Source organism: Arachis ipaensis, chromosome B10 (assembly GCF_000816755.2).
Source record: "Arachis ipaensis cultivar K30076 chromosome B10, Araip1.1, whole genome shotgun sequence".
Taxonomy (NCBI): Eukaryota; Viridiplantae; Streptophyta; class Magnoliopsida; order Fabales; family Fabaceae; genus Arachis; species Arachis ipaensis.
Window position 1 is genome coordinate 131,318,134 of NC_029794.2, and position 8,232 is coordinate 131,326,365.

Below are 8,232 nucleotides of genomic sequence, written 5' to 3' on the forward strand. Positions count from 1 at the left end.
GCTAACTAATTAAAAAATAATTTTTATTTTTAATTTTAAAATTCAAAAAATTAAGATAATAATTTTTTTTTAATAAACTTATTTTTCAATTAATTGACTCTAAGTTAGCTACACCTACTAATTAATTTCCTAAGAGAATCGTTGTACTATAGCAATGATGTATAAAGACATCTTCATGTAGCCACGATACTGTAATTTGTGCAATTTTCGTATCGGATTATCGGCCACACAGGGACAATCCAAATTGCAATCGATGAAAACATGTTGCTCTAAACGGATTCTTGAGTGTGACATGTGGACGATGACATAGGCTTGGCCAAGTATGTAGGGTTGCTATCTCCAGCCATTATAACAACAATCTTAGGCTCCGAATCTTCCACTTCCATTCCCGTTGTTGTCTTTGCCGGCGAGGTATTATCGGTAGATGATGAAGAATGTTGTTGATTGTGATAAGAACAAGCTAGAAGCATCAATGCCATTGCAATGAGTCCAAACATGAATGCTAAGCCACCAAACAGGTACGGAGTTGGAGATGAAACGTTTCTCAAATTTGTTGCACCTCCTCCTGCTGCATCCATTACGGAGTACTTTAATTTCTTGCAAATTGCAATTAAAGACCTCAATTATATGAATTTATTTTATTAAAGAGCATATAATTTTAGTGCTCCTTTGCTTTGCTTTGAGGATGGGTTTTAGTTACTTGTAGTCGTGTTATTGGGATATGGCATAGAAGAAGGGATTTATTTATTTATATATGAATTATTGAATCATAAGGTGACTTACATCCACATTAATGGACCCACTTATGTTGAAATTGTGATGAATGGAATTTTTGTTGTTGTTATTCGTTTCTTTGGATAACATAGGCTAATGCTTGAACTCGTCCATAAATAATATATTCTTTCGTGTGTTTTGAAGCATCATATCCCGGGCATCCTCGCCTCTCTTGGAAGTTTCTTCATCATTAGGGGTTATCTCTATATGCAATTATAAGGCGTGTATATATTAAAATCAGTCACTACTCACTAGTATAAAATATATGTAATATATTTAATCTATATTTTTAAATATTAATAATTAATTATTAATTAAAAAAATTATACTGGTCTGATCTTAAAGCATTGATATATATATTATTTTTGTTCTCTCCTTTTTTCTTTTAATGAAAGTTCTATGTGGCTATCTGTTCTTTCATCTTTCACACATGCATTGCATCCCAAAGTCAAAGAAGGCCCCAGTAATCTTGAAACGATTATATAATTTTTATTTTGCGAAAATTGAGAACTATTATAGACTTCTTTGGGAAATAACGTATAATTAAACTTTTTTTATAATAGAATAATCAAATATTTTGACACAAAATAATAAAAAAATCAAAATTTTTCTGGAACATTGAAAATAATCACAAATAATTAATCATTATTCTATTTTTCTATTTATATTTATTATAAATGTAAATAAATCAAGTTTAGTTATAAATATTTTCTTCATCAAAGTGTCTATAAGTCAACGAAAATTAGCAATCATGATATACATATATCATGTATGCATAGTTAATGCATGGTTAAAACTTTTTAAAATAATATCACATATTTACTTAAAAAGAATTACATAATATGCATGTTATGTTCAGTTGTTCACTTATCCTTTGTGTATTTATCTTTAAGCTGGGCATGCAAAGACAGATATAATTAATACTATATCCGCTATAAGATGGATCAGTATCTCTATTAATATTGAGGAAATCGTTGAATATCTTCGGTATGCGACTACAATAGGAACTTCGTCCCTTAATTAATTGCTTGTATAATAAGCTCTCTCTAGCAGATGCTGATCCAAGTCTTTTGCCAACACAAGAAATGTATTTGATATCGTAATATTTGTGTTCTTAAATGATCCATTGCATCATCCACGTAACAACCAACGCCATGCTGGATGTGGAAAGTGGAAACTAAAGAAGGAAATAAATATTTGTCGTATTTTTAAATTATTCAAAAATTATTTTGTTGATAATATTTTTTTAGGTAGTGTTTAAAAGAGAGACTAAAATTAAGAGATAGAGATTGAAAAGTCTCAGTATTATGTTTGATTTGAAATAAAAGTAGAAATAAAAATGTTTAAAATTACATAAATACCTTTAAATTTAAAATACAACCTTAACCCAAATCTAATTTCATTTTTTTCAGTAATCAAATGCAATTCTAACTCAATCCAGTCCCTTTCTCCTCTCCCCTAAAATTTTAACCGAGAAGGGAAAGAATCCTCCAATCTTTCCTGCCGTCAACAGTACCGCCAAAGATTCCGAACGAACAAGGTGCGTCTACAAGTCTCGCACGGTTCACAATCGCGCCGCCAGGTCTTTTTCGAGGGTTGCGTTGTTGGCTTGTTGCTGCTGTTTGCGCACCTCTGGGTTTACGTCGCCACCATCACCACCATCTCGGAGCTGTCTCGCTGGTCTTCTCTGTTTCTCTCTCAACGGATCTGGTCTCCTCTGTTTACGGATGCTGTGCAAGCTTGGTAGGTACAAAACGTTGTCATTTTACCTTATTTGAGAAGATGAGAACACAGGGGATAGGAGATGAACTTCGATGGCGACTCACCTACCTAGCAGTGGCTACGACAGCAGCTACGACAGCGGCAACGAGGTGGCTGTCCTAGCATTGGCGATGCAGAGGCTGCAACTGGAGGTCTTCGAAGAAAGAATGAGAAGATGAAAGAATGAGGGGCTAGTAAGAATGAAGCCCTAATTTGATTTGTACAAAGGGTAAAGTTGGAATTTCAGTCTCTATCTCCAAAAATTTCAGTCTCCTATGTCTCCACTTTTTGAAGGTACTGAAATACTGGAATTTTGAAAACGGAGACTGAAATTTTAGTACCAGTCTTTGGACCAACAACCATAATACTAAATCTCAATCCCTCAATTTCTGTCCCAATACCTCAAAACAAACACATCCTTAAAAATTTTTTTTTGCAGCTGAACCTTTTAGATACTGAATTGGTAATTAACTCTTTTTTTTTTTGTCCAAATCTAAGGTGGTAAACGGTTTAAAATATGCCAATAAATAAGGTGAATCTGCTTGCTCTACCAAACATGTGGTTGAAAAATTTTACCCCACCTAACAAAATAAAGGTAGGTCTAGGTCAAGAACCGTTTAAAAATAAAATGAAATAACAATTTAATTGCCCAGAATAGATTTAAAAATTTATAAGTCTTAATTTAAAAATTTAAAGGTGAGATTTGAATTCAGTGAATTTTTTCGAGTGGAGAAATGTAATTTTCTGCAAAAAATTGCGTAAAAATGCGTACCGATAAATTACCCGGCAGTACCAGCTTAAGTTTGTCCGGTACTGCGTGAGAGTGATAAAAACGGTAGAAAAACTTAAGAAAGTATTTAAAATTAAAAATCGGGCACTAATCTTAAATGTTTTTGCCCAAAGTTGAGCCTAACGAGCCTAAAACGCTACGCGGTTGGATCGGGCCCAAGTCTAACGTATATAACACACTAAATGAACCCATTTCAGCCACATTAATACTTAGAGAGTGAGGATTGCAGCTGAGTGATGAGTTGAGAGGAGAAGAAGAAGAAAAACAGTATTCACTCTTCTCTTTAATTGCTCATAACTTGAGCTACGGTGCTCCGATTTGCATGTCATTTGCGGCCACGCGTAGCTCTCGCCGAACCCGTCATTTCTAGCTAGGCATTGCTAGTAAGAACTCAAATTTCACACTTCTTTATTCAGCAATAACAGTTTCAAAAATTTGGCTTTAGTTATTGAATAGATTTTGTGATTTTGGTTGTTTATGGGTGATCTAGCATTGGATTATTGTTGGATTTTGTCCCAATACCGTCGGATAAGGTAAGTAACTTCGAAATCCTTGTGATTTGGTATATTTAGAGCCCTAGAATTAACGTATGGTAAATTATATGTATGTAGCTTGAATTATTGTGTTTGGGGTGAAGTTGGTGGAATTAGAGTCGGACTTTTGGTGGTGGAGCTTGACGAACTTGTTTGGAGATCTTTTTCAGTGTTTTGAGTTACGTGAGAATCGACTAAGGTATGGTTTCGATTTTTTTTATTTAATATGCAATATTTCGTGAAACTTAGACTAGTGGACCCTAGGATAGGATTGAATTAAATGAATGGTTGATTGAATTGTGTTTGTGGTATATGTATTTTGATGAAGATTGAACAAATTGTATGTTTTGGAGCATGCTTATGATGGTATGTTGATAAATAATGATTATAATGGATTAGAATGGTATGAATGAGGTATGATTGAGGTTTGGATTGGAATTGTTGAGGTTGATGGTTTTGAAGAATTGTTGAAAGAATTGAGAGAGAATTGTATGGTTTAGATAGTCATATAATTAAGGAACGGTTGAAGAAGGTTTATTATTGCTTTTGGGTTGAATTGGGGTTGTTTGGGCTGTGGAAAACTTGATTTGGCATTGTGAGTTTTAAAAGCTAGAGGTTTTGCAAATTTTTGCATAAACTGATTTTTACTAAATTTGATGAGGCATAATTTGGTTTCGGATCCTCAATTTTGATGAAACTTGATTTAAATGAAAGTTGGGTCCGAGAGCTTTAAAACATTCAAAAAACGGATGGAAAATATTTTAAAACGAAAAAGTTATGCGCGTTCAAAGATCGGTGCAGAAATCTGAATTCTGCAGCTTTTAAAATTTTCCAAGATTTTATGGCATGCGTACGCGAACTGTTGCACGCAACGCGGGGACTGACTGCTACCAAGCATGTAACGACCCACTTTTCAGTATGTCTAGATCGTACCGAAAACTGAGTGCTACTAATTTGTCTTCCTAATTATTATCTATTATTTATCATATGAGCCTGATTCGTTGTTGAAGTGTTGTTATTTTGCGGGGTAAATTATTTTTTCAAAACATTTAAGTTGTCAGGCATGAACATACATAGATGATATCATAAGAAACAACAAGATAAGCAGTCAAAAGTAAACACACATTTATATAAATTCATACATCACAAACAACTGACGTCATTCAGTCATCCAGCCTTTATTAGATCATAGATCTTTAGTTAGAACACCCCTAGATATAGCTAGATAATAACCTTATACATACATACAACATCCCAGGCCCTGACCTGTTCAAGGAGTCCATAAGCTGGCGCCCAGGCTAGCCTAGACTCTTCACTCACCTAGTCCCTCTAAACTACTAATGTGAGGGAAAGTACATTCTAGGTCTTCAAAACTCAAGTCAGGTAGAGCGTCTTCAGCGAACTACGGAAGGGTACTCATGCTTCCATCTGAAGGGAGAAGGGAGAGAGAAGGGGTAAGAACTGGGGAGTTCTTAGTAAGGTCGGGGTTATTAGTTAAGTTCATTTATAATGTCCACTTGCAAGTTTCTAAGTCCTTTGAAAATCAATGGTTTAACCATCAAAAACGCAAAACCTTTTTAAAAGAAATCAGTTAATTAACCAAAAATCAAAACTCACTTTTCAGATAAAAGAATCTTAAAAGTTTCCTAATGGTATGAATGACCAACCTGTTCCAAACATAGGTTCATTAAGTCTATGCTGAACCAGCTTGATATTTCATACCTCATTAAACCATAACTCAAGTCAATCATGGCCTCTGGCCCATCACATAATCAATCATGGCTTCAGGCCAAAATAGCTCATTCACAACCAATACACTACAACCCAACCAACTTCAATCACAATCACAAGTAATGAGGTTCAAGCACAATCAAGAGCAGTTACATCAGGTATAGCAATTAGCAAGTAAACAGAATTATTCACATAGGAAAATCAATTACAATATGCACAAGCAAGTATGATGCATGTCTAGTCCTACTGCAGGTAATGAGCTCATTTGTCGGTTATAGACCCGCTCCCGACATTACCCAGAGCCCTTTGACCAGGTAAGGCTTTCCTGTTGGCAATACCCATCGCAAGAGTCCTTTGACTTGCAAGGCAAACCACCACAAGAGTCCTTTGACTTGCAGAGTGGCACTAGCTACCCACTACAAGAGTCCTTTGACTTGCAGGACGGAGCTAGTCTGCCCAACACACTCACTGTAAGAGTCCTTTGACTTACAAGAGCACACACAAACACTCACTGTAAGAGTCCTTTGACTTACAGGAGCATATGCTAGTTGTGTTTTCTCGATACCTCTGTAAGAGTCCTCTGACTTACAGAACAGCACTATAGCTAAGTATCCCAGGAAAGCATTCTCAGTGGTCGCACCACCATTTATCTGACTGCCTCTCTGCAGCAGATTCTTACATAACCGTTCTCAAGCATCGCCCGAAGGCTCATAAGTCACATATAACCATACTTTCCATCACTTAGAAATCATCATTTTTCATCTTTCCACAATCATAAGTCAAGCATCACAGTGATCTCATTTCACAATTCTCTGTATACATCACAACATCACAACAGCACACTGCTATATAGTTCTTAACTCCCTTTCTTTCTAACATGTTTGCAAGTTTTTAGAACTTGTTTCATTACCTTACATTCTTCGATATCTTATCTTATACCTTCACTTAGGTGTTTAATAAAGAGAATTAGGGAGTTATAGACTTAAAACTTCCATCCTGAGACTTTTAGGAAAAACTGTCTTTTTATCAATATTTTATTATTAATAAAATAATATTATTAATAAAATAATATTAACAATAAAATAATATTTTATTATTTTAATATTAAAATAATAATATTTTATTCAACTTTTAAAATTACATTTTGACCCCTGAATTTTTTGGAAATTGCATTTTGACCCCTTAACTTTTAATATTTGCACTTTGGCCCTTTAACTTTTCTTTAATTAACTTTTAACCCTAAACTTTTTAATAATTATAATTTGACCCCAAAATCATCAAAACCAACGTTTTTCTTGTCCTTCAAAGACCAAAAATATTTTTCCAAAAGTTCATCAGATTTCAGCTTGATTTTCAACCAGTTTTTCAAACTTTTCAGTAACTGATTTTTACCTGATTTTGACCAAACCAAAGAGCAACATTTCAGCCATCAAATACACATCAAAAACACATCAAATATCATGAATTTCATGGCTGGAAAGCCACGTTTTCCAGCAACAATAACAACAACTTCAGAACCATCAAAAACATGATTTTCAAGCATTAAACAACAAGATCTTATGATCAAACCATCACAGAAACACTCAAAATCAAGCCTCAGCAACAAGATATGATTTAACACTTCAAGAACACAGCCAATCATTGATTAATTTACCAAACCTTACCTCCTTTGCTGCTGCCAAAAGTTGAGCCAAAAACAAGCTTCCAAAAGCACTTTTACGCCTATTTTAACATCAAAAACAAATTTAGAACCATATGAACCATGAAGGCTGAAGCTTCATGATGATGAAAAGAAGGTTATTCTCACCTTAAAGCAGCTAGAAATCACGTTTACTTAGAGCCTATGGTGGTTGAACAAGAGATCCTAAGAGAAAACATGAAGAAAACATCATCAGCTTGAGTTTCCACCATGGCTGAAACTTCAAGGAGGAGGAGCAGCCATCATACCTTGATTTACTCTTTGAAGATTGGCATAGAAATGAAGAGGAGGAAGAGATGAATACTTTGGTCGGATTAGATTTTTGATAGAGGTTTTAGTTTGAGAAAGAACGGAGATTGAAGCTCAGGTGTTCATGGAAGTTGTCTTGGTTTTCTCTCATGGAATTCTAGCTTGTTTAGGAAGAAAAATGATAGTAATGATGATGCCTAGGAGACCGTGGGTTAGGATAAGCATTATCCTAAAGTTTGGTGTAAAAACATCTCAAGAAAGGATAATTACTAAAGCTAGATGTATTAGAATACAAGTGTTTCTTACTTTTTCCTTAAGAAAGCTTTGCTTGTAGAGAAAGAAAGGAAACATGTGGTGGCTAACTCTGGGAGAGCCACATGTCACTGGGTGCTGACTCATCAGAGTTTAATAATAAAATATCATTTTGGAGATAATTACTAAAACTAGATACATCATATTACACTACTAAAGGATAAGCATGAGCTTTACTAGTATAAATGATACTAGTAACATGATAATCATGAGAATAAAAGATATATGATGAAGCATTAGCATTGCTAAGTTCATCTAAGAATGCCGGTATTATCCATTACCGAGAGATTTCTACCTCAGTTATTATATTACTAAACATAGATGAACATTAACCACAGCAAAGGAAATAATAATATAATATTCCAAATAAAATAATAATATAT

The 8,232-nt window shown here is 34.5% G+C and overlaps 1 long non-coding RNA gene across 1 annotated transcript; it reads right to left on the reverse strand.

Moving 5' to 3' along the window:
• On the reverse strand, positions 7,217–7,754 carry LOC110268211. Its single transcript, XR_002356318.1, has 3 exons — positions 7,537–7,754; positions 7,397–7,453; positions 7,217–7,311 (listed from the first exon to the last, which is right to left on the reverse strand). It is a non-coding gene; the product is annotated as an uncharacterized LOC110268211 (long non-coding RNA).